The sequence below is a fragment of the Sorex fumeus genome, unplaced genomic scaffold, assembly GCF_029834395.1.
Source record: "Sorex fumeus unplaced genomic scaffold, SorFum_2.1 ptg000008l, whole genome shotgun sequence".
Classification (NCBI taxonomy): domain Eukaryota; kingdom Metazoa; phylum Chordata; class Mammalia; order Eulipotyphla; family Soricidae; genus Sorex; species Sorex fumeus.
This window is the reverse complement of record NW_026606065.1, coordinates 12132773-12158976: the sequence shown is the minus strand read 5'-3', so window position 1 is coordinate 12158976 and position 26204 is coordinate 12132773.

Genomic DNA, 26204 nt, shown 5'->3' with positions numbered 1-26204 from the left:
CCATTATTCTAAGCTTTGGCTCCATTTTTTTCAACAGTTCCAATAATTATACAAGTAACATACTGCTATTCAGAAGTATGCTTTACGTTCTTAAATTTTTCCCAAGTATAATCCTTCAAAGTCTTTATTTTCATGCATATGTTCACTTGGACACTTCACTTGAAGTCAAAATTTTTATGTGAGTCAATAATATTTTTAGCAAATAAGAAAATTGACCACCATCACTTAAAATGCAATGGAGTTGAAAAATAAAGTGGTAATGGTAGAAGAAGGTTCTAGAGGCTAACAATCAGACAAAAGGACTAAAAACATTATCTATATCTAATAAATGTACAAAGTAAAACATTCATGTTCAAAGTAAAACATTAAGTCTGAGAAGAAAGGGAGATTCTATATCTAGTGAGAGTATCATGTAAAATATAAAACCTTAGAATATAGTAAAGGGTATCAATTTTATTTTAGAAATAATTAATATTAAACAAAAATTTATTCTTCATTTTATTGTTGCATATAAAATTTATAAAATAATACCTCTAGAATTCACTCACTGTTGTAGCAAAACTTTCATATCTGTGTTGATGAACAAGAACTTATAGTATCATGTTGTAGAAAAAGAAAATGCCAGATATTCATAGAGAGTCATCAGAAAACTCAAGCAATCAATTTAAAATAGCAGAGAATCACACCTCAGAGACTAGCCCACATTCAAAAGAACAAAAGCAACCGATGCTGGCGTGGATGTGGCGAGAAAGGGACACTCCTTCACTGTTGGTGGGAATGTCCACTGGTTCAGCCCTTCTGGAAAACAGTATGGACGATTCTCAAAAAATTAGAAATTGAGCTCCCATTTGACCCAGCAATACCACTCCTGGGAATATATCCCAGAGAGGCAAAAATGTATAGTCGAAGTGACATCTGCACTTGTTTGTTCATTGCAGCACTCTTTACAATAGCCAGAAACTGGAAGAAACCTGAGTGCCCAAGAACAGATGACTGGTTAAAGAAACTTTGGTACATCTACACAATGGAGTACTATGTAGCTCTTAGAAAAGATGAAGTCATGAAATTTACATACAAGTGGTACAATATGGAAAGTATCATGCTAAGCGAAATGAGTCAGAAAGAGAGGGATAGACATAGAAAGATTGCATTCATCTGGGGGATATAAAGTAACAAAGTAAGAGATTAATACCCAAGAATAGCTGAGATCAGCGCCAGGAGGATTACTCCATAACTTAGAGGCCAGCCGGGTATCCTAGAGGAAAGGGCAGTTCAGATAGAGAAGGGAGCACCAAATTAAGGACGTTTGGAGGATCCTCCCAGGAGGGGAGGTGCATGTCGAAAGTAGACTATGGACTGAACATGTTTGCCACTCAATGCCTCTTTTGCAGACCACAACACCCAAAAGGAGAGAGAGAACACAGGGGATTGCCCTGCCACAGAGACAGGGGGGATGGGAGGATGGGGGTGGGAGGGATATTATCCATGGTGGTGGAAAATGGGCACTGGTGGAGGGATGGGTATCTGATCATTGTATAATTGAAACCAAAGCACAAAAAATTGTAAATCTACAACTTTAAAAAAAAATAAAATACAATAAAGGGAAAAAAAAAAAAGAGAATACCCTGCCACAGTGGCAGGGGGGAATGGGGGGGATGGGGGAGGGGAGGGATATTATCCTGGTGGTGGAAAATGGGCACTGGTGGAGGGATGGGTATTTGATCATGGTATGACCGAAATCCAAGCACAAAAATTTGTAAATCTACAACTGTAAAAAAAAAAATAGCAGAGAATGAGAATTGGCACTATTCTCACAGATCCAGAAATAATGTGGCATGTACTTTAAGTAGATAAATGAGTTGACCACCAATTTGTTGAAATCAAGAACCACAAAAATTTTGATGCGGGAAGTTTTCATGTGATTTTGGATCTTTACTTAAATTTTAGTTTTTTTGTCCTTAAGAAGCAAATATAGAAATACCCATCAAGTTTGAAAAAATAAGATGAATATTTGCCAAGTGTTTACATTAGATCAATTTATAAACTGGGCAATAACTACATGAAAGTGAATTTAATTCAACTGAATTTTCACTCATCAAAAAATCTACTGATACCAAAAAAATTCTGGAGCAGATTATTACTTGAATACCTAGTAAATAAAAGGCCTTTCCTAAGGGCTCTTAGTATATATCCTATAATATTTATACCAACCCTGAAAACCTGGCTATTATTTTTCATAATCTCCCCACAGGATACATTTTCTAGACAACTTCTTCACCTGTTGTGTTGTAAACAAAAATGTAAATACTGGACAATTCCTTATTAATCCTTCAAAAACCTGAAGTGTATATCATCCATACCCCCAAACCTGGCTTAATATCTAATCTCTTTGCTTCTGTAGTGTCAATTTTTACCTGCTCACATACATTTTCTCAAAACAATGTAAGAGATCTAAATATTTGGGGGAAATGGGAAGAGAAAGAAGAAATCTGATTTTTACAGAAGTGGCATAAAAGCAGAGTCTTGGGGAGAAAGGAATCAGAGATGAAATTAGAACTGAGAACCTGAGGATGAAAGATTAGTAGGTGAAACTCGAAGAGAAAGTATATTGAAAATATATCCCTTTCCTTGTGTTTTCTGTTTGCTTTAGACTTGGGAGAGTAAGTCCTCCCCTCAATACTTTGCAGGCTTCATTCTATAATTTTCTGTTGAAAAAGACATCTTGGTGAATGGCAATGGGGGGATATAAAGAAAAAACAAGAGAAACAAATATTCCTGCTGGGTGATGCCAGACTGGAGCTGCTGGCCTGAGCCCAGCTCTCTGCTGTTTCTGACTCACATAATTCTGGGGCCATGGAGCTGAACCCACCAGAGTCTCCCATCATACTATAGACTCTTTTAGGGAATAAACAGAAGCATAATCTATGATCAACTAAAACTTTTTTCTTTTTTAATAAGGAAAAAATAAAATATGTGGAAAATAGTAAATTTATGAAAAGGAACTGTATCCCCAAATAGACACTCTTATCCTAACACTAATGAATTTCAGAAAAATACCTCCAGTGTAGCTCTACTAGATCTGGGTGTTGTTCAAGTGCTGTGAAGTCATCAGAAACCAGACAGGGTCCATCCCGGTTTCATGGCATTTTGTTATTTCATGAAGATGAAGTAACAAAGTGCCTATTAAAGCAAACTCTTTAAAAATTACATTTGATGACTATCAGTTTAAGGAGGAATAGAGTAATATTTTATCATCAAACAGTTCATTTAAACTAAAACTTTCTCTTTTTTCAAATTAAAAAATAATCTAAGACTTTTTCTTGCACTTCTGAAGTAATTCATGAAATTTTGATATCTTGTACATGTTATCATGGGTTCTAGGCACTGTGTTTTCCATAAATCATGGTGATCTTCATATTATTTTACTATTCAAATGATAAATTTAAATATATATGGTCATAAGTGAGAGTGGGCTCCCTACATTGTTTTAAAATTTAAGAAACCGTGATTTACAAAACTGGTAACATACTTCACCAGAATGGACACTTCCCTTCACCAGTGTTCTAGAGTCCCATCCGTCTCCTCTGTCTTATTCCCCCTGACCTCTCCCCCCCCCGACCTTTTTAAAAATTAAGATTCTTTTATAATATTTTCTACCCTAAAATGTATAGGGAAATATTTTTCCTATTTATATATTTTGAAGTTAATTAAATGTTGTAGGAACAGACTTTTCTTCAAATTAAACCATACTAATAAGATTGTTTAAAGCCAATTGTTTTAGGAAAATAGAAGTCTTAAGGAATTTTGCCCCCTACTCTAGTCAATGCTTATTCTTCAATAACTTTTCCTCCAAAATTTGTCAATTTATTTGCATTTATTGGAAGGTTCTATCTATTATCTTTCTACCTATCTATCCATCGATTTATCTATCTCCCTAAAATTGTATTAGGTCTCCATATTGGTCATCTAATACTTTTCATTTTCAGTCATCATATACTTTTCTTCTGTGCCAAAGAGTTGATAATTTTAACCATCCCTTTACATGACATCTTTGAGGTTTATTGTCCAAATCTATTAGTATTCTTTTTCATAATTATTATTACTTTTTATCATTAGTATTCTTTTCCATAATTTTAATAATTTTTATAATTCCATAATTATTGTTTTAATCTTTATTATATCTTCCTTCAACTAGTCCTGCTATTTTAAAAAATAGTTTCTTGGGGGTGGAGATGTGGTGATATTTAAGTGGCGAGGGTCCGTTCCTGGCATACTCCAATGGGATCTGGATTCCTGGCACCACATAACACCCTAGAATTACTGGATGCAGCTCTGTATGGCCCTGGAGGTTCCGAGCACTACTGTGGTGGTCCCAGTATCTCCAGCACCCCAGAGACAGGACTGCATCACATCCACTGGAGCTTGCCTTGAACCATTGTTGGCCTGGCAGAGGGCACACGGGCATCCTGAGAACTATTGGAAAGGTTAACAGCAATAATAGTTTCTTGTTATATTTTTCTTTATAATTTAATGATGAAGTAATAAGATATATTTTCTTCTAATTCTAGCTTTGCCTACATGTTATGACTTATAAAAGAACTTTAAAGCTCAATGTTCAGCACTTTCCCCCCTTTGGTCTAACTTGGGAGCGAGGGATCTTCAATCAGTGCCTGAGAGACTGAAAGTCATGCCGTGACACCTGGCCAACTGCCCACATGATTTGCTATAAGGACCTGGCAATCAGTACTGCTCAGGCCAAGAAGTGCTGGGAGGGACTGGGCCTCCTGCACCCAGATGCCCTGTTTTTCAGTACATAGCAGCCCCACCCACAAAACGCCTCCAGCACCATGTAATCTCATCAATGACCAATATCCAGAGACTATAAAATAAAGCTCCTGGAAGAGAGCAGTGCAGAATCTCCTGCTCCTGCTCCAGACTGTCTTCACCAGGGCACCTTGGAGGGGGGTGGGTTGAGCTTCTCTCCTCGCTCCAAGCAGAGCCCCAGCAGCCAAAAACCTCCAGAACCCAGCCATAGCCATGTTCAAGGCCATTCTCCACAGGCAGAGACAAGCCTCACCCATGAAGGAACTGACAGAGGAACACAGGTATGTGGAACCCGTGGCTGAGATCTCCAAGTCTGCTGGGGTGGGGACTGGGCCTCCTCCACCCAGGTCTACTGTTTTCCAGTAGCTTGACAGCCACACTCACAAGCCGCCCATGGAGCCATGTAATCTTATCAACGGACAAGATCCAGAGACTATAAAATAAAGCTTCCAGAAGAGAGCAACGCAGGAGCACACAGTCGCATTATACTCTAGCCCACTGATGTTCCTGAAGTTGCACACGTGTGTTTGGTCTTAACATACTTGCTTGTATTCTTGTATATACAGGCTTAAATGGTCCCAGAATGAAATACAACAACTTTCACACACTTCTCTCTTATTGTGGTTGGAAGATGCTTGCTGGTTGGTGGAGTTTATATATTATCTGAAATGAACAACGGTGAACTACCTTATGATAATAAAATGTATAAAAATTGTAAAAAAAAAAAGTGCTGGGAGCCCGCAGCTGAGGGTTCCCAGATCTATACACAGAGATAGATACCTTAGGGCCTTGAAGGTATGTGTCTCTGACTCCTGAACTCTCTTCCCAGTACTGATTGATTTTTTTCAAATAGAAGGAACACTGAATTTTGTATTTCAGGTTTGCATGTTGGGAAATAAACCTGTATCCCAACATATCCCCTCCAATCTAAACCTCACATTTCCCCTCTTATAGCCACTAAATAATCTTATAATTCAAAAATTAGTTTCACTCAGTTCATCTGTTTCATCTGTATACCACATAGCATCACAATTATATGGTTATTGTCTCTCTCCATCTGACTTAGTTCTCTAAGCATTTCATTAGGCTGTAAAATAACTTCTAGTCTCATCCACATTATTGCAAAAACAGAATTTCAACTTTATAGCTGAATAATATTCCATAATGCATGGATAACACATTTTCTTATTCTTTATTGTGGGCATTTCTTATTCTAGTGATGGGCATTCAGTTTTTCATTTCTTGATTACTGAAAATCATGCTTATATGTACCAGAGCACCTTTATTTCTTTGATTGTCTTTTCTGCATTTTGGATAAATACTCAGAAATAGGATAACTAGGTTATTAAGGTTTCTCTTAGAAGGAAGAAACACACTTGTTTGTGTTGATGTAAATTGGTACACCCATTATTATGAAATTATTCTAAAAGTTAAAAATAGTCCACCCTTCTTCTTGCTGCTCCATGACTCCAGGTGAGTTTACCTCCAGCTGACAACACTGGGCCTACTCAGAACAGAAGACAGTGCCCCTCCTTTCCAGTCAGTTCTTAATGGCCTTTGCATCTGACCTTCGCCACAGTAAGGGACCATACCACAGCCAACTTTCTGGTTGCTACTCCACATCCCAATAATGACAGACAGAGAAGCAAGAGATCAATCTCCAACCGAATCCATCAGCGTTCTGGAGTTCTAACTACAAAGAATCAGCACCTCAGCACAGCAAGAACACTAGGAAACCTATGGGAAAAAATATAGAAGCCCACCAAGTTTAATGAACAAAATCAATATCACCAGAGACAAAAATAACACCAACCAGCTCAGTAAATCCTCTGGCAATGACTTCATTGACACCATGATAAGGATGTTTAATAAAGTCAAAGAACCTATGGCACCGTACTCAACAAACCACAAGAATGTATGAGTAGCAATGAAAGATGAAAACTAGTAAAATCAGAAATGGCAGAAATGAAAAGCATTGTAGGCGATATGAAAATATTTAATAGAAGCTATTAATAGCAGAATAACAGCAGCAGAACAAAAGATGAAGGAGCTCCAAGATAAGAAGTAAACTGGTAGGAATTAACAGAAGGTGGAAAATAGTCTGAAAAGAGACCATACAAGAGAACTATGGAATGAGTTCAAGAGGAACCATAGGAGAATCATTTTTGAATCATTGAAGACCAGAAAGGCAAATGGTTTTGTTTTGTTTGGGAGCCTCAACTGACTGTGCTCAGGCTTATTCGTAGTTCTGTAAGAGTGATCAGTGGAGGGCTCAGGGAACCATCAGGGAGGCAGGGATTGAAACCAGGGTGGCAAATGCTACTCTAACCTCATCCCTGGAAGGCAAATGTGATGAAGAAACAATATTGTAAAAAAAATAGCTAATAAGAATTTCCAATAGTTGAGGAATATAAGCCCCGAAAAAGAGGCCCAAAAGATCCCAGCAAAATTAGAACCCATTTAGGAAACTCCAAAGACACATAATACTCAACATGAAAAGATCCCAAAGATAAGAGACAGAATATTGAATGCAGAACTATCAAAAAAGGAAAACCCATAAGATGTATAGCAGGTCTATCAAATGAGACTCTTTGAGCCAAGTGAAAATGGAGGAATACAGTAAAAAGCTTAAAATGAACACTTCAAACCTTACCGAGAACACTCTATCCAGCTAGATTATCATTCACATTTGAAGGGTCAATACAGGGCTTCAAAAACAAGCAACAGTTAAGAAAATTCATAGCCTTGAAACCAGTTTTGCAAGAAGAATAAAAAGTTTGCCTAACAGGGAGCTGGAGAGATAGCACAGCGGATAGGGCGTTTGTCTTGCATGTGGCCGAACCGGGTTCAATTCCCAGCATCCCATATGGTCCCCTGAGCACAGCCAGGAGTAACTCCTGAATGCAGAGCCAGGAGTAACCCTTGTGCATCGCCAGGTGTGACCCAAAAGTAAAGTAAAGTAAAGGCCCTCACGTTGATCATCGATTTGCTCGAGCGGGCCCAGTAACGTCTCCATTGGAGACTTTGTTGTTACTGTGTCTGGCATATCGATTATTCTCGGTAGCTTGCCGGGCTCTCCGAGAGGGGCGGAGGAATCGAACTCGGGTCGGCCATGTTGGCTGCGTGCAAGGCAAACGCCCTACCGCTGTGCTATCGCTCCAGCCCATGTGACCCAAAACGGTGACCCATAAAGCAAAAAAAAAAAAAAAAAGTTTGCCTAACAGACAGTTGGGGTAGTGGGAGGGAACCTGGGGACATTGGTAAATGGAAGAGGACATTGTGTGGAATTGGTGTTTGAAACACTGCATGACTGAAACAAGTCTATTATGAACAACTTTATAAATCACAGTGACTCAGTAAGAGTCACGGTCACGGTCACGGTCCTCCCGTTGTTCATCGATTTGCTCGAGCAGGCCCAGTAACATTGTGAGACTTGTTACTGTGTTTGGCATATCGAATACGTCAGAGGGAGCTTGCCAGGATTTGCCGTGCAGGCGAGATACTCTTGGTAGCTTGCTGGGCTCTCCAAGAGGGGCGGAGGAATCGAACATGGGTCAGCCAGGTCGACCACGTGCAAGGCAAACGCCCTACCACTGTGCTATTGCTCCAGCCCATTAAGAGTCAAAAAATAAATTAAATTATAAATAGAAATCTCATATGATCCTAGTAAGTTCTAATATTGATACCTTTTGCCTTTATCTGTAATTTCCTTGCCCTTCCATTTTCTTTTGGGTCAGTCATACTCATATTTTAAGATGCTTGCTGGGGTCTATACTTTTCCTTTATTCTCAGAAAAAATATTGACTATAACTCTCGCATGTGTGACATCTACAACATTGTATTGCTACCACCTATTTGTCATTAGAGGCAGGCTCTCTGAATGTAGATTATAATGTAGAAAGAATTGCTCCATTGTGTGCTGTTATAGTTTCAGAACCCACTCTCATATTAAATTATGGTTCTCTGACACCTTTGTAAAATCACTAATTCTATTCGCATTATTTTTATTTGACAGGACTAGTATCTTCAGCTTTTTATGTCCCTCATGCGGGATATGCAAATATCATAAGAGCCCATTCTCCTGTCTTCTGTTATTGGTTCAAACTTTGGATATATGACCCAATGAGAACCAACTGGAACACCCTTCTGGCACTTTAATAAATCATTCTGGTGTAAAGGAAGCTTTTCTTTTATTTAGGGTCAGACACTATAAGATGTGACTTAAATGGTGCCTGTGATTAATTATTTTTAGTTTGGGGGAACACTTAGCCGTGCTCATTTATTACTCCTGACTCTGCACTCAGGTATCTCTCCTGGCATGACTTGGGGAGCATTTGGGGAACTGATCTAACCAGGTAAGCCACAGGCGAGGCAAACACCCTACCCACCAGACTATCTCTTCAGCCCCAAATGATTTAAAATGCCTGAGACAAAAAGGGCACGTTTCGGGCCAGAAAGATAACATAGGAGGTAGAGCAGATGCCTTGCACATGGTGAACCCAGGTTGGTCCCTGGAACCACATATGATCTCCCAAACCCTGCCTTGAGGGAATCCCTCAATGTAGAGCCAGGAGTAAGCCCTGAGCAACGTCTTTTGTGGCCCCATAACATCCTAAAATAAAAGAAAGGCAACTTTGCTAAGGAAAACAGATATAACAGAGAAAAAGTAGAGAATATTTCACTGGGTCCTTGGAGAAAGGAATTAATGCCTAGATCCAGGAGCACTTCTATCCTTTAATCACATGACCTATTAATTATTTAGTTAAGTACACTAGAAAGCTAATATATATCTTTCTATATTAAGTACTTAGGGGGATGCCTAATTTGCACATACACACTATATATACACATGTATATATATTTATAAATGTTTGTTAACATATATTCAGAAGTTTATAACTTGTAAAATGCAAAATATTTATTTGATCTGAAGAGAAGCAAGAGTACATATAACTTCTTGTAGTTACTGTCTTCCCTATCTCAAAACTCCAACATCCAACAACTGATCCACTTTACTGGTTTTCCTCTCACTTTACAAACTAAAAATATTTGGCCTCAACACTGAAAATGTAACCAAGTTCATGGTTCTCTTACCAAGTTCACAGTTGTGCTTATTTATAGTGATTAAATGGAGGTGAGGTGCATGGGAAATCATGTGTGTAAGGTCAGTTCATGTTTTCCAGGCCAGAACTTTGTACAGCAGGTAACCAATCTGGGCTGGGTTCTATTCCCAACATATGTTCCACCCAGTTTTGCCAGGAGAATTTTCAGAGTCAGATATAAGTCCTGAGCAAATATCAGGTATGATCACTAAACAAAATAAAAGGAAACAGTTCATGATTTCCTACCTAGTTGATGTTTGTTATCTAGCCTGTACCTCCTTTCAATTCATTACTTGCTCAACTCATAACTTGGGAAGTAAGAAATGACCTGGTGTAAAGTCACCCCTAGAATAATGCCTAACTCCTGACAAGGGTCTCAGAATCTGTGAGGAGCCACATAATAAGGGCATCCAATTCCTAGTACAGAAATCTAGAGTCTTTTGCCAACCTCTTATTGTATGACTTGAGCAAGTTGCTTTCTGTCATTTCTACTTCCTTTCTTTAAAACTCAGGGTTTTTCTCAGACAATGTAAAAGTTTTCTTTCCTCCTTGAAGTGCTATGATTCATGAATCTTTAATTAAAGATGTTTTATCAAAATAAATTGGGTTATGTAGCAACACTAGGATCACATTGTTCCCTGTGTTTGCAGACATAGCCCACAGTCGTCCTTATGTTTGCAGATATCCATATCTTATCTAAAAACATGTAGCACACTCTCTGTCAATATGTGCCTCTGATGGATTGTAATTTGTATTTAATTATCATGACTAATATACATCTCGGCTATACACATCATCAACACCAAGATGCATTTTCAAATATAAACATGCATATTTAGAGGTCAGTCAAGTGTCCTGCTGCAATTTCACTTTCATTTTTGAGTAAAATTTTTAAATGTTGAATAAAATGCTAAAAATCAGAGAAGTGTCAGCTAGAAGAAAAAATTAATATCCATCTCCTATACACTTCCATTTTAATATAAAAGAGTTAGGCTCAAGGGCAGGGGATAGTGCAAATTTTAGGTAGCATGCCTAGTATGCACCTGTCTCTAGTTGTTTTCCTGGTTTCACAGGGTCCCCAAGCATTGCCGGGTACAGCCCTGGAGGCTCGCAGAACTGCTGTGTGTGATACTGGGGGGTCCCCTGCACCATTGAGTGGCCTGGATAACCCAGCACCACAACACCCAAGTAACATAGAATCCTCAGGCTGCAAGATTCACAGATGGGGTCCCTAGAACTCCTGAGAATTACTAGGGAGGACACTTCCCCAAAATCTGAGGCCTCAAGAAAAATAACCACTCAAGAGGTTGATAATAATTTTCACAAGAAATTAGAACAGTGAGCAAGTGACAAACCAGCTAGAAATCTTAATACTGTGTGTATTCTTATTGAACTTTGTAGATTTTTAAAAATTTTTTTATATATTTTTTTAATTTAGAGGCCACACCCAGCTGTGCTCAGGCATCACTCCTGGCTCTGAATCAGGGATCACTCTTTGTGGTGCTCTGGGGAGCTATGTGGAGTGCCAGGGATCAAACCCAGATAGGACACATGCAAGGAAAGAGCTTTACCTGCTATATTATCACTCTGACCTCTATGTAGTTTGTAGAATGCAAGTTATTTCTCAATATTAAAATTAAAACTATGTTGTAAGAAATTCTTGTATATTTAGAATAAGAATTTAATTTGTCTTTTCTTTTAAATGTCACTGAACTGTCATACACCATGGATGAAAATACCCGGTTTATGCTCGACTTCCACTAACATAGAGCAAATTTAATTTCTCTTAGTTTCCTTCTGTGAAAAATCAGAAGAGAAAATGAAAATATTTTAAAGATTTATTCCATCTCATGAGTATCTATGGTCTGTGACAATTCTCGAAAGTACAAGCATCAAACCCTTCACCTGAATTTGGGGGTGGCTCCAATGACGTTTAGGGAATCAGGGATCACTCCTGGAGATACTTGGGCAATCAGATCAGAGAGTTGAATGCTAAGACCCTGGGTTGTAGTGGTACTCATAGCCTGCAGTACTAGGGACCACCAAGGCTGGGGAGAGGGAGTACAGGGCTTGGGCAGTCTCCTAGCAGACTCTGGGGGCCATGCAGTGCTGTGGATTGAACCAGGGTCCAATTTGTGCAAATAATGTGCCTCTGACCCTGTACTATCTCCTTGTTTTCTTTTTAACTTAAAAAATAGAGGAGATAAGTCAGTTTTCATCTCTGCATTTGGACTCCATGTGTATTTAGAACTTGTCTCCTTTGCCTCTCGTAACCATTTTTGTTGTTCCTCCCTATTCAACCCTCTTAGTTCTACCTCCTTCATTAGTTATTTTCGATTCTGAGAATAACTCTTTAGACATGCTCTTGATGGAACTCCATGAGAGTCAGAGTGAGAAAGGGAAGTGAGCCAAAAAGTATTCTGGGAAACTATCATCCTAAGTAATATGTTCTTAGAATCATAACAGATATTGTAGGTTTCATGTTTGTTTCATTAGTTTATATACTTAAAATATTTTTCATGTCAAATGACTCGATTTAATAAAGTACCCCTTTATTAAGGAGAAGGGAGTTAGCTTGCACTTTTGAATAAATTTGGTCCCCAACACTAAAACTTTTTGTCAAAAATATCTCTCTTCAGTGGCTTCTTCCTAGTCATGAGCCCGAATACCTGGACCTTGGTGAATTCTAAGTGATGTTCCAACTTCCATCAATGTATAGAAAATATTGTTGGTGTGCCAAATAAAAGTGCATCACACATTCCTATGAAAAATAGGTATGTAAAAATAGATGTATAATCTACAAAAAATAAATGAAAATGTATTAACATCATAGGTTAAATCTACATATATTTTATCTCCTTAACTGACATCATGGGTCAGTTATGGTCTATGTATGTTTTATTCCCTTTTACATATTTCAGTTATTAGAATGAAGGTGAGGGAGAAATTTTTGTATTAAAAGTGATTTTGAGATATAAAAATTTGATAATATATGCTATTTAACATACAGCCCTAAAATATTTGTGTGTTCATGTTGAGTGAAATGAGTCAGCAAGAGCGGGATAGACACAGAAAGATTGTATTCATCTGGGGAATATAAAGCAACAAAATGGAAAACTAACACCCAGGAGTGGCTGAGATTAGTACCAGGAATTTTGCTTCATGAGTTGGAGGCCAGCCACGCATGCTAGTGGAAAAGGAAGCTCAGATAGAGAAGAGAGCACCAAATAAAGGGTGTTGTGAGGATCCTCCCAGGGTGGGAGAAGCATGCTGAAAGTAGACTATAGACCAAACATGATTGCCACTCAATTCCTCTCTTGCAAACCACAGGACCCAAAAGGAGAGAGAGAGAGAACAAGGGGGAATGCCCTACCAAAGAGGCAGGGTAGGAAGGAAGGTATGGGGGGTAGGAGGGATGCTGGTGGTGGTGGTGGAGGATGGGCTCTGTTGGAGGGGTGGGTACTTGATCATTGTGTAACTGAAACCCAAACACAAAAATTTGTAAGTCTATAACTGTACCTCATGGTGTTTCACTAATAAAAAAATTAAAAAATAAATAAATAAAAATATTTGTGCATGATGGTATATGTACAGGACTACACACATAAGAGTCTAGGTATCACCTTCTAAAACTGTGATTCATTACCCCATGTGGAAAAAATACTTGGCAATAGAAAAGTTTCCTAAATGAGAAAGAATCAAAAATTAATTCCAAGTCAACCAACCACATAATGAATTTGTCCGCACTCTTCTATATTGTATTTCATGAGTGAAACGTGGAAAATGCTTAAGGAACCATTTTCTTAAGGAAAATGCTTTAATAAAACCTCTAGATATATTTTATTAAAATCCATGCCACCAAGATTTAAAAAACTATTTTCTTTACAGATGTATCTTCTAGCTTTCTCTGAGACAATGTTTTAAATTATTAAACAGAGTATTTAACATTTGTACTTGAACATCTTATTTATAAACAGATGAATTAGGGAGTACTGTTATTCAACAAGATTTCTCACATTGCAAAAGGAACATCGGGTTCCTTTTAGTTGCATCTTTGTAAGCATTATTTATAAATCACTAAATACTTAATAAGGAGATCAAAAAATTGTTGATTAAATTGGAAAGAAAAGTTGAATCATAGTAAGCATATTTTCTTTTATTGTTATAGGAATATTGTTATATTCTGTTTATTTCTATATAAAATTTACTATATAATTTTTAGCAAATTTATATTCTCTTTTTTTCAATTTGTCAATTTAGTTTGTTACCCAAAGACACACAACCTCTTCCAGACTAATAAATAATCATTAGAAGCTCTGATATATATGCTGGTTCATTTATTTTCTCCTTGTTCGAACAAAATTTCCTTGAGTGGAAGAAACTTATCTTGTTGAAAATAGTGTAAATATCATACTCCCTCCTCACAATTTAAGATTATAACTAAACTCTTCAAATAAAAATTTTATAAAAGGCAATTTCTCTCACGGCTGAGATTCTGCGTGAAGACTTCTCTTGCTAAGCCCCCTCAATGAACTCTTATGGAAAATTCTAACTGACCTCTGACAGTGTTTTCAAATATAAACAAATACATAAATGAATATATTTTCATTATTAGCAACGATGTACAAATGTTTATACTATGAAAAAGTTGAGACGAAGGCTAATAAGCTAAACAAAACGTGTTGATCACTGGAGTAGGATCTTTTTCAAATTATCAGCAATTGGCATCCGTGTTCTATATTTTCTCCCCTAGTGATAATTATATGAGCTAATTAAAGGCAAAAATAAAGAGCAGTAAGGAAAATACCAAGGCGCCAAGGAAAAGTATTAAGAAAAAAATATTAGTTGATCCATAAAGTCCTTACTCTTGTCTGTTTTCCCTCATGGGTTATTCAATAAGCAAAATGCTTGAAAGTGTTGGTGTAGGGGTTGGAGCAATAATAGGGCACTTGCCTTGCACACAACAGACCAGGTTTCTATCCTCAACACTATCTGGTCCCTTGAGTCCCGCGCAGTAAGTCCTGAGCACAACCGGGTATGGCTCAAAACCAAAAAACAAAACAAACAAACAAAAAAGTTCATATAAATAGTGTCTTGGCACCAGGAAAATGTAAGATTAGCGCGAACTCCTGGAACCAGTCTTGGCAGCGTGAAACTGAACTGAACAGTTCCTTGGTGTGAGCTGATGTACAAAATATACAAGCAGAACAGTTTGTTCTTGTCTCTGCTGTGTTTACAGATGTGAATATATAGATACTGCAGCATACATCAGATGAGCAGCCTTATTTAAGAAGATGTAAATCTGTTTCTCTTTTAACATCATCATCACTTGCTTTTCCCCCTTTTGCTGGAAACTTTTCTCTTCCCACATGGAAACAAAGTGTTGCTATGCAAAGACTCAGTTAGGAGTTACTGTTTGCTACTCCTGCTTTGGGGGTGGGGGGTCTTTGTGGATGTCTTTCCCTGGCAAGCCCTATCTGCTAATAAATGGGAGACTTAGGAACTCAGGCTCCTTCATAAAAGACTGGGCTGGAATCTCAGTAATAATCACGACAGAAGAATTCATCTATTTAGAAGTTGATTTCTTCCAGAGCAGGCAGTTTCCAGACAGTTAGTATTGATGTCTCATTTGGAAGGGACATGGAAACCCAATTTCCCCTCCTAGCCTGTCCACTCTAGCTTCCACATTGCCACAAAAGGCTTGAGCTTTTTAAGGGAAGTGCGTTATGAGAGTAGACTATAGACCGAACAAAATTGCTACTCAATGTCTCTTTTGCGAACAAAAGGGAATGCCCTGCCACAGAGGTAGGGTGGGATGGGGGAATGGGGGGTGGGAGGGATACTGGGATCCGTGGTGGTGGGAAATGGGCACTGGTGGAGGGATGGGTATTTGATCATTGTATAACTGAAACCCAAGCACGAAAATTTCTAAGTCTACAACTGTACCTCATGGTGTTTCACTAATAAAAATTTAAGGAAAAAAAAGGCTTAAGCTAAGGGGTTCTCTACCTGATACCTACCTAGTAATAACTTGATAGCTTTTCATCTACTAGATTTCATTCAATTCCTCCTCGATAGCAAGAGGGAGCATCTTATTAAATGTTTAAACTTTGCTTCTACCTGGTCTACGTAATCTTTGCTGAAAAATACATGATCAGCTTGCTCATCGTAAGTTTGGTGGACACAAAAATTAGCCCAAATGGCAATGCTTTATTTTCTTTAAGAATGAAAACAAACAAGCGTGGGCCACTGTACAACCAGCCACAATTCTCCTAGCAATTTGAGGAGTTTAAATTTACTATGTGACTGCTTCAAAACAACCATACAGATTCACGGCCTAGCAATATAGAATTTATCTAAGTTCAGTATTATTATTCTGCTACATTTCACCTGTGGGAAGAAGTCATTTGGCTCTGTTGAATACCCGAGTAGCAAATTCTTGGATTAAAGTGGACTCACATTATATAGCGTAATATTTTTTTTTGAAAAAAGAACTATTGTTAAACAGAGTTATGCCTAAATTTCTAGAGCTCATCAGATAAAGTAAGTGAAAATCTAAGGAGCACCATAAAACTATCAGAAGTCTATGAAATTGTTGATTGTTTCTTACTTTCATATTATAAATTAAGCTCTCCTTGAAAACACCAGTTTTTACAACCTAAGTTACATTTGACAAAGACTCAAATTGAAATAGATCATTAAGAACAAAACAAAATAAAACAAAACAACCTGGGACCAGAGCGATAGTATAGGAGTTAAGACACTTATCTTGTTCAATCCCCGGCACTGTATATGGTACCCTCAAGACTGCCAGAGATGATCCCTAAACACAAAGCAGAACAGGAGAAAGCTCTGAGCACTGCCAAGTATGCCCCTCTTCCTGTGCCCCCCCCCAAAAAAAAATCCACAAAGCCTGAACTATTCTCTCATTGTTCATCGATTTGCTCAAGCGGGCCCAGTAACGTCTCCATTTTGAGACTTGTTATTACTGTGTTTGGCATGTGGGTGAGATACTCTCGGTAGCTTGCCAGGCTCTCCGAGAGGGGCGGAGGAATTGAACCTGGCTCCCCGGGCTGGCTGCATACAAGGCAAACACCATACTGCTGTGCTATCACTCCAGGAACTGAAAACTGAGATGACTGGAGAAAAAGGTTGGTTCCAGACAGATGTGATGCGGAAGCTAGGTGTCACTAAGACTCTTCCCCAGTGCACTTGCCTTGTAGAAGCTTTTTTTCCCTTTTACCAATTTTTCTCATCCTTCCAACCTCAACGCTGATGGACATATCACCTATTTTTGTCTAAAATCATAGCCAAGTTATTTTGTTTGAGCCTGTTGAAATCACATGCCCATCCTTCAATCAATCACAATGGCTAGAAGAAGATAAGACGATAAATGTAATCTTTAGCCCCTGTCTTAGTCATATACTTCAATCCGTTGCCTCAGTCAAATGTGCCACAGATGGGATGGTGGCCCATTCAGATCAAAGAAAACATAATGGAGAAGAATGGGACCTGTATTAAAATTGAAATATTTTGCCCAAAAGAGGATGCCTTCTGGGAACTCAAACAGAAGTTCACTGCCCTAGCCTCCTGGAACTCTCTACTATCAGCTCATCAGACAAAAACTCATGTGGTTTTGTGCCTTATGTCCTAAGCTTGTTTGAAAATTTTACATACAACTTTATAGATATAATACCATACTTTTAAATATAACATTTAAATGCTACTGTAACTTGACAATATTAAAATCTGTATTAACTATTTAAGTGGGATATTTATATTGACATTCACAAATACTTTGAATTTTATATAGAATAAAGAATTCATATTTATTTTATCCATTCCAAGATAAAGAGTATTATTAGAAAAATTTACTATTGCATAAAAGTAAACGAAGTCATTAAATTCTTCTCTTCTTGATAGGAAGCATTTTATGATTTATTTTATTTCTTTTATTAAAGATTCTTCAGATTGTTCAGGTATGAGCTACAAATATTAGAAAATATAAAAATAATCCTAAATACAAGAGTATATCAATATATTTAATAACATTAAGCATAAATTTTTCATGACTAAAGTGTACCACAAAGATCATTGAATCAGAAAACTTTTTAATGAAGCTATGCTCTTAATAAGCTACTTGTAATTATTTTCTCTAAACAATAGGACAGAGATAAGAAGACGTGTCACACTACTGTATCTGTGCAGCAGATTAATTCAGGTCTGGTTCCTTAAAGACCTCTTGGCTCATCACAGCTGATGCAAGTGTATCCCAACTCAATGATTCCTTCAGAGAATTTCATTTGTTCCACATGTCATTGTTCCATGTTCATAGCCCTGTGCCAGGTGCTTGGATACAATAATAAATAAGGTGAATGTGATCCTTGGCTACGGGGTGATACCAACAGTCCATTAAGGGTGACAATTAGATTACCAAGGAAATACATTCAGCAGTACAATCTGTAAATAGTTTCCTAAAACTTTTCAGTTTCCTGTAACATAGACTTGGACCTGCTTGGCCCATTGTAGAAACTTAGGGGAGTTTTCTGGGCTAGATAACATGTCATAGACTCTGACAGTTCTGTTTTTGACTGGAAAACAGAGAACAGAGGAGGATTATTGAGAAACTAGATCATCAGGGCCTAGTAGACTGTAAGAATTTTTCTTTTTATCCTAAAGTTAAGCAGCAGAGAATATAATCTTATTTGCATTTGAAAGATCTCTCAGGCTGATGGGTAGAGAAGAAATTTGGAGGTGAAACTGATGTGAGAACAGGAAAATTACTTGCATAATTGCTCAGGTGAGAGGACAGTTAGCTGGCCACACATCCTGCAGTGGAATTATCAAAGTGGAAAGATTTCACTGACTTAAAAAAGACTTTGAAAATAAAATTTTAAAGTTACATTTGTTTTCATCAAGTTTTAAGTGTGACTGAGTGCTGGCGAATTGTTTTGGCTTGTTTGCTTTTTGGTATATATTCTGAGAGTTCCAAGAACCCGCCCCACTTTTCCTAGTGAGACTCAAAAAAAACTGTCAATAATGACAGTTATCCTTTATTTAACTGTGAGAAAAAAATATTTTTAGAAACACAAATGCCCACACTAATGCTTCACAGTTAATCCAAATCCGTTTTGATAGTGGCTTGAATTTCAGAAATTAATAGCTCCTTTGTTCCAGACTGAGCTAATAGACCACTTTGGTGTATTAATACATATGTTAATCCAGGGCATCCATGTGTCTGAAAATTTCTGAGCTGTCTAGTTTATAGATCTCCTAAAATCCTTATACTACTGTGATCTGAAAACCCTTTAAGTCATTAATGATAACTTACCTAAATAACAATGTGGACTATTTTTCTTTAAACAAATTCCATGTTGTGAAATTTAAAGCTCCTACATGGATCAACAGATGCTCATAATAATTACGATCACAACCATCCTGTTATTCGTCGATTGCCTCGAGCAGGCCCCAGTAACATCTTCTTCATCCTAGCCCTGAGATTTTTAAAAAGTGCCATAGTCAAGGCTCTTTCAGGATTCAGGAGAATGAGACCCATCATTGTTACTGGTATTTGGCATATTGGGTACGCCACAGGGAGTTTGCCAGACTCTGCCGTGTGGGCAGGTTACATTCTCTAGCCTGCAGATTGTCCAAAGTAAGAATGAGATAATAAGATGCTGTGCGGCCACAAATGCGGCTGCGTGCTTCCGGGAGCTGAGTTTTATAGTCTCTGAGTCTTGGCTGTTGATGGGATTACAGGGCACCAGGGGGCCAGTTGGTGGGTGTGACCCCTGCCTACTGGAATTTGGAGGATCTGGGTGGACGATGCTCAGCCCTCATCTGAGCAGGCTTGGAGATCTCAGCCCCGGGACCCGCATGCCTTTGTTCCTTTGCTGGTACCTTCATGCGTGTGGAGAGTGGTCTCAGCATGGTTGTGGCTGGTTCTGGAGGTCTTCAGCTGCTGGAGCCCCGGTCGGGGCAGGGAGGGAAACTCAACCCGCTCCCCTCCAAGGGGCCCTGGCAAGGACAGCCAGGCGCGGGGGCAGGAGACTCTGTGCTGTTCTCTTCCAGGAGCTGGGTTTTAATTATATATAATAATTACATATTTTACAAATCTTCCATTTATTCTCTACTTCTTCTCCCCCACGCCCACCTCCTTAAATGTTTGTGTCCCCCAGAACCTCATCAGAGAACACTTTCTTACTCCAATTTTAGGACTACTCAAAAGTAATTCATTTATCAATATGTGAGTCTTGCCACCCATATCATGACTATAGTTTAAGGGCGATAAAAAACATGCTATAAGAATTTCCTGGATGTGTCATGCACAGTGAAATCACCAAAAGCAGGCTGAGTGACCTGGGACAAGGTTTCCAGTCACTGGAATGGCCAGCTCCCATTTCCATCTTCTGTGTAGAGTCTAAATGTCGCATCAATATTTCCTCAAGTGAAAGAATTAATGCTCTCGGCTTGTACTCTTCTATTAGATATTTTTTGTGTGTATTTTATAGAATGGTTTGGTATAAAGTACAATTATGGGATAGTTTTAAAGTTAAGCTAGTGAAAAACAATTCCATGTATACACGGATTATTCCCAAATATTATTTTTTATTTCCTATTTCTTGACAACTCTATTATCATGAATAAATCATATAGAGTTCTCCTATCACCATGGTACTTGGCAAGGAAATTTGCAATGTTTCTTCTTTAATCTTAAGGAGCACATATCTGCCAACTTTCAAACTGCTTCATGAACAGTAATAAATATTACACTTCATATGTCAGCATTTCAATGCCCAGTAAAGCGAGTCCTCATTGTCTTTTTCTAAATAAAAAGGCAAAAAATTCAGAAATATGAAAGAATTTTCCCAATGTATTTTCCTGTTAAAAAAAAATCTGTCAGAGAAACTCCACCAGAATGGGGATGTTTCACATGATATATATATGACTTCATGACTAAGGTTGGAATATTTTAAGCTGAGATTTTGAAAGGCACACTTATATAAATAAGTGCTTTGTTTTAAAAATAATTTATTTAAAAAATAAGATTTAAGCTGTGTTGAGGAATTTGTCAAAATTAAATTTCTATCTCTATCATCCTAAGTATAGTAGCACAGCTGCCACGAACCCTAAATTTGAATGAACAACTTTTGAAAGTGGGACAAAACATGCCATTTCTCAAAGAGAAGCTGCTGTCCTTTGACATGATTCAAAGTCATTCGTTTCCTCTGGGAACATTAGTGAAAAGCAGCGGACACTGATGAAGGGACTGGTGTAGGAACATTGTACGTCCGAAATTCAGTCATGAATTACTTTGTAAATCAAGGTACGTCAATGAAAAATAATTTAAATCACTGATTTTTACTTCATTTGGTGGTTACACATACCTGTAGAAGGAGGCTACATGATATCACTGTATCACTGTAATTTTTTGTTCATTGACTTACTTAACGGGCTCCAGTAACGTCTCCATTCATCAAAGCACTGAGATTTTAGCAGCCTCTCCTTACTTGTCTTTCCCAATGATTTGAGGCTCTTTCAGGGTCAGTGGACTGAGACCTGTTATTGTTACTGGTTTTGGCATATCAAATACGCCACAGGGAGCTTGCCAAGCTCTGCCAGTGCAGGCAGGACACTCTCTGTAGCTTGCCGGGCTCTCCAAGAGGCATATATATATATATATATATATATATATATATATATATATTTCTCAATATGAGTTGTTGCCTACTGTCTGGACTCCATCAAACATGATGTGGTAATTATAGAAAATGGGTAGGAAGTGTCTTATGATGTGTTGGAAAGCGGCCTGGAGTGTGGCGGCGGTTGGGTGGTGGAGGTCGTCTGCTGGGGCTGGGTCCTTTGGGGTGAGGAGGGCTCTCTCCCGCCCCACTCTTGGGCACCCTGACTGAAAACAGCCTGGCGCAGAGTTCGGTGGCATGGATCTGGGTGCCTCATTTTATACTCCTATCTGGGAGGAGCAGTTGAGAGTTCTAGAGGGTGGCAGATGAGGAGATTATATGGTGCCGGCAGAGTGTGGTTTATGGGTGTGACCCTTGGATCTCTAGAGACTGGGGGAAGTAGGCAGAAGATCTCTGTTCCTGGGTCCCCTTGAGTCCAGAGTCCAAGGTCACAAAGTTCCACATTACCTGGGTTCTGTGGGACTTCACTCCTGTGTGAGGTGAGGCTTGAGCATCTGGAAAGCGGCCTAGAGAGTGGCGGCAGTCCTATGTATTTAAATAAAGTATGTGATGAATTGGAGAAATGGTTTAATTAAGAAAATCAACACTATTTGTGGCAACTGCAGTCTCATGGGAAGGGGGGAGGGTACTGGCACGTCCTTCACGCCCTACCGAGGTTACGAGTTACCCCCCACGAGCGATCGGTTCTCCAGCACAGTCATAACACCAGACACACAGAAACCAATCTCGTAATTATTTGGCTCTTTGCAGAAATCCAAAATCGTGGCTGTGTGACATTATATGATTCTCATAATCAGCTATAGAAAACAAAATATTTCACGATGCCTTTTCAGCAATTCTGATTGTTTGGAGGGAAATTCTAAACAATAATGGTGCGTTTTTTGTCAAAATAATGAATGTAATCAATGTAGAGAGGAGTTAAGTAGAAATCATCTGCCTCACAGGCATTTGGAGGGGTGGGGGGGGGGGGTTACTGGGCTTCTTGGTGGTGAAAAATGAGTACTGGTGAAGGGAAAGGTGTTTGATCATTGTATGACCGAGACTTAAACCTGAAAGCTTAGTAAATTTTCCAACAGTGATTCAATAAATAAATATAAAAAGAAAATAAATAAATAAATAAAAATTAAGGTGGAGTTCATGCTCAAGTCAATCAGCTAATCAGTGGCTGAATAAATAGCAGTACTCCTACAAAAAAATAAATAAATAAATAAAAGAAAATCAACACTATTTACTACAAAGTTTCCACTTAGGGCTATGACTAAATACCAAAGGGTCAAAGGGTGCCCTTGGGGTGGGAAGGGAAGATAAGAGCGATGGTTTTCCCATGCTGGTGTCAGTATTTGGAGGGGAAGCAGAGAGGAACCTCTGAAGTGAAAGTGAACTGAGAGGCACGGACTGCTGATGAGAGGCATTGAAGAGGTATGTGGCTTCCGGGGTACAGAAGTGATATTGGCCTAGCAGAGTACAACTAGGCCAAGGAGACACCAGTGCAGTGAGATCAGGAAAAGGTACAGACACCTAAAATTGGTTATATAAAGGGAGTCTGATTGCAAAAAAGAAAATGCTAATGATGATTGTCGGGATCCTTACAGTCAGAGAATGGAGGTACAAATATAGAAAATGAGACACTTGTTTTTCTGTTCTGTGGTATTACATCCAAACTGTAGATATTGGTATGAACTCACGTTTTCCCCCAATGTATTTAAACAGACAGAAATGCGTACAGGCAGATATGTATGTGACGGTCAGGGTTCTCCACAAATAGAACTAAGAGGAAGTGTGTGTATGTGCACGTGCGCACAAGTGTGTGTGTGTGTGTGTGTGTGTGTGTGTGTGTAGTGTTATGTATGAAATTTAAGAAGTTGAGTCCTGTAATTATAGCTGTTAACAACTCTTAGGTTGGCAGGTGACAAGTTAGTGACAGTGATTACTAAAGACCAAATTCTAGCCCAAAGACAATCAGGTGGACAGACTTATGACCCCCAAAGAGGGATCATTCAGTTTAATGAGTGCAAAGTTTAGTTTTGACATTCTATTCAGACCCTCAACTAATTAGGTAAAACCCATCAAGGCTGGGGAATATCATCTGTTTTATCTAGATTTTGTTTGCGTAGGGTCAGGTGAATGAGACCAGTAGTTACTGGTTTTGGCATATCGAATACACAGCGGATAGTTTGCCAGGCTCTTCCGTGCAGGCGGAATACTCTCGGTAGCTTGCCAGTCTTTCCGAGAGGGATAGAGGCTTTTGCGGCGACTTCTAATCACCCTTGTAGGTGTTACCATATTTGAACCCTATTAAATATGGTACGACAATTCCAGAAGATGGGTATTTAGTGTCTTATGATGTGTCGCGCGGCCGCTTGCAGTCGCGCGGGTCCGGAAAGTGTCCTAGAGTGTGGCAACGGCTGGGTAGTGGAAGTAGTGTCCATTGGCTACACTAGCACGCGACAGGGACAAATGGAGACATTACTGGCGCCCGCTCGAGCAAATCGACGACTAACGGGAAGTTAAGTGATTAAGTGATTAAGTGATTATCTAGATTACTATTAAGTGGTAGTCTCATTGAGAACTCCCCCTCCTCACCAAATTCTTATAGTCACATGCAGAATAGGGCTGGTATAACCAAATATCTAGCAAATAATTTGGTAAAATTGATTTTTTTAATTAAGTCACCATGAGATACACAGTATGAAGTTGTTCATGATTGGGTTTCAGTCATACAACGTTCCCTTATTGTCATACAATTGTCCCTTCACCATTGTACATTTCCCATCACCAATGTCCAATATCTCCAGTTTTCCTTCTGCCACAAATAGTGAAAAATTATCATATATATCCTTTATCCTACTTTCAGTACTCATTTCTTGTCCAGAATGATCATTTCCAACTTTCGTTGTCCTAGTGGTACCCTCTCAATCCTAACTGCCTTCTTCTCCCATACAATGATTGTTCTCATTAGTCAAGTTGATTTGTAAAATAAAACCATCACTGGGACAAAGGGATATTTCAGTATGAGATGCTTGCCTTTACCTAAGTTCAATCTCTGGTACTGCATATGGTCCCCCAAGCACTGCCAGAAGTGATCCTTGAGCACAGATCCAGAATTAAACCCTGAGCACTGCAAGGTGTTACCGAAAACAAACCAAACAATATAGCATCATAGTTTGTATTCAGTAAAAGCATACAATATCTTGTCCTGCCATAAAAGAAGTTTAAAATACAAAAAGGGCATATGAAAGTAAATGAGAACCAGTTTTGTTGTTAGTTTTGGGCCACACCCAGCAGTGCTCACAGCTTGCTCCTGGTTCTCTGATCAGGTATCATTCCTGGCCCCAGGAACCAGTTATAAAAGGTTATCATTGGCCCAAATCAGAGGAGATTGATCATCACAACAAATAGCAATAGCACTATATTATTACAGCAAATAAATAAGAACTTAAGTTCTTAAATAATATTAATATAAATTAATAAACTGATTTATTGAAGGTGGAATGCTCAGTGTTTGAGGGTGGTAGGGGACCATTATCAACTTATTCAGAATTCAGAAGGAAAGAAAAACGTCTCTTCCATTCTTACAACTTTTCTCCATGTCAGAACTCAAAATTCAAAACCCAAAACTTTTCTCCATGTCAGAACTCAAAACTCAAAACCCAAAACTCTGAGTTCAACGGGACCGGGAACAAAGAGATCTTCTGCCCAGATTGCCACTTCCCATCCCCCACCCTAGTCTCCAGCTACTCAGCAGTCATGCTCATTAGCTACCTCTGGCTGACACCAGAGAATCTTGTCATGGACCACTATCCAGATTGCATGTCCTTCTCTCCTGGAAGGGAGCATAACATCGTGCTCAAGCTCAACATAACCATGACGCTGGACCCTGCACTTACTGCACAGGGGGCCTGGTACGAGCCTCCCTGCCCCAAGGGACTCAGCCCCGGCAGCTAAAAAGTTCCAGAAACTCAACTGCTGCCCTGCTCATGGCTGCTCTCCACATACTCAGGCTGACCCTCACCCACTAATGAACCTATTACTAACCACTCAACACTTTATATCACACAGCCTACCCATACTCCAAGAGTCCCGCACCACATTTAATGGAGTTCAAAGTAGGAGGGAACCAATCTTTGAGGGAAATATATTTTTTTACAGACATATGCATATATATGTATACACACACAAGGCTCAACTTCTAACACCATTTTCAGCGGTTTTTCATAACAAACAATACAAAATATATTAGTTCGATTCGCTTTGGGGCAAGGATTGCGGTTTGGGATGGAAACACCTGAAATATGGTAGTGGGAAGGTGTAATGGTGGTGGGATTGGTGTTTGAATATTAAACGTAATAAAATATTGTGAACTACTCTAAAAAACAAAAAAAAATTTAAAAAACTGTTTCAAAGTCAATTGTCAATGTAAATATCTTTATTTATTTATTTTTTTTTTTTGCTTTATACCTGGCAATGTACAGGGGTTACTCCTGGCTCTGCACTCAGGAGTTACTCCTGGTGGTGCTCAGGGGACCATATGGGATGCTGGGAATCGAACCCGGGTTGGCCGTGTGCAAGGCAAACA